Source organism: Pleurodeles waltl, chromosome 2_2 (assembly GCF_031143425.1).
Source record: "Pleurodeles waltl isolate 20211129_DDA chromosome 2_2, aPleWal1.hap1.20221129, whole genome shotgun sequence".
Classification (NCBI taxonomy): domain Eukaryota; kingdom Metazoa; phylum Chordata; class Amphibia; order Caudata; family Salamandridae; genus Pleurodeles; species Pleurodeles waltl.
This window is the reverse complement of record NC_090439.1, coordinates 866,899,865-866,901,836: the sequence shown is the minus strand read 5'-3', so window position 1 is coordinate 866,901,836 and position 1,972 is coordinate 866,899,865.

The window sequence follows — 1,972 nt, the reverse complement described above, 5'->3', positions numbered from 1 at the left end:
CCAACTCCCGCTATGTCCCGGGGTGCAAACCCCCAGTACTTAGCTGTATGCTGTTGCTTGGCTGCAGCTTTGCAGCTGCAGCCAAGCTACAGCAAATTCTTTGGGTTTTTATAGCAAGACCTGTAAAGCAGGTCGCCATACACTGCTAATTACCGCACAAACTTCAGCGCTCATGCCATCTTTCATAACATCATTGATAATATCATTGTCATATTTGCAGTAAAGTTTTTGATGAAAAAAATTTGCATGGCGAGGGCGCGAATTATAGTTACCTTAGGGCACAAGTTATAGTTACTTGAGCCAACCCTAACTATAACTGATGAATTTCTATAGTTTTGTACGTTTAAAATGTGAGTCTTACTATAACGTCCCCGTAACCTTTGGTTTTGTAAGTGACTATACATGTATATATATATATATGAGGTTATTTTGTGTAACAAGATGATAAAACTGAATACCAAGATGTGAATAATACATGATTACACACAGGATTAAAGTTCTGATTTGTGCATTTTATTGTAATCAATGAATTGATAGCTGGTGGGGGGTCACATGTGTTTTTGCTCTGCTTTGAGTGATCCCTTCCTTACCCAGGCTTTGGAGGCTCAAACCCCATTTTGTTGTTTATGGGTCCCAAGAAAAAACATGAATGAAAAGATAAGGGGGCAGGTTAGGAATATCCCGACCCCTTGACATGGTGGTGTCCCATAGGGACTCTGCAAGTGGCCAAAAATGTTTTTTTTAAATACATTTTCCTGCAAATAGTTTTTTTTGCCCCCCTGGATGGATCAGATCTTGGGTGAAAATACTTACAAAAATAAAGGAAGGGGGGCTTACATGGCTCCCCTCCCTGATCGATACCCCATCCCCCAGGGTCAGGCCGAATGTTGAAACTTTAACCTGTGCCCTAAGGTAACTATAACTCATGCCCACGCCATACACTGCTAATTACCCTACGTAATACATCACTCATAACGTCTTCTGTGATATCCTTAATAGTATCACTGCAACATTTGCAGTGAAATTGTTGAGGAAACTGAGTGAGTAATACTTTAGGGCACAAGTTATACTTTCTGGAGATAAGCATACCTATAACTGCTAAACCTCTATTTTTTTTGTGTGTGAAATCTGAACCTAACTATAACAGCCATGTAACCTTTGTTTTTTAGTGAAAAAAAATATATATACATATACGCACACACACATGCACACAAACATACATAAATATGTGTGTATATATCTATACAGTATATCTACACACACACACAGATATGTATATATTAACTTAACAACCCCAACCCCTAAGCTCAACCAGCCCTAAACGCTAGGAACACCCCGCTACCCAAATACTCTTAACCACTCTAAACCCTAATAATACCCTGCCACCCAAATGCCCTCACCCACCCTAAAACCTAAAAATACCCTTGCCACCCAAATACCCTCACCCACTCTAAACCCTAAGCATACCCTTGCCATTAAAATACCCTTACCCACCCTAAATCCTAAAAATACATTTGCCACCCAAATACCCTCACTCACCCTAAACCAGCAGGTTTTAACCTGCTTCAGTCCTTTGCTCCTGCCCTACTTCCCTTCCAGCATGTTGGCACTCTCTTGTTTGTATTCCCTTTAGAGACCACACACAAAGCCAGTATCCAGTCTTGTCCCAGTCTCACCCAGCTAGTGCTCTGACCACTCACTCTACTAGCTCCCTGTTAGTTCACGACAGTGGTGTTCTTAGCAACTAGTGTAGTTTTACAGAATACGTCCACCAACACTCTGGGCTTTTTACAGACTGGTTCCTAGTAGAGCCCCCCTTGCATCAGAACGATGCCTCTGCATCAGAACACCGAATACCCCTTGGTGGTCTTGGCAGAAATGTTCTTCCCAAACCTGTGAGGGTTAATCCTCCCTAACTAACTAGCCTTTTCCCTTTGTAATTTGAATATCAGAGCCCTGCATGTAAAGCAAT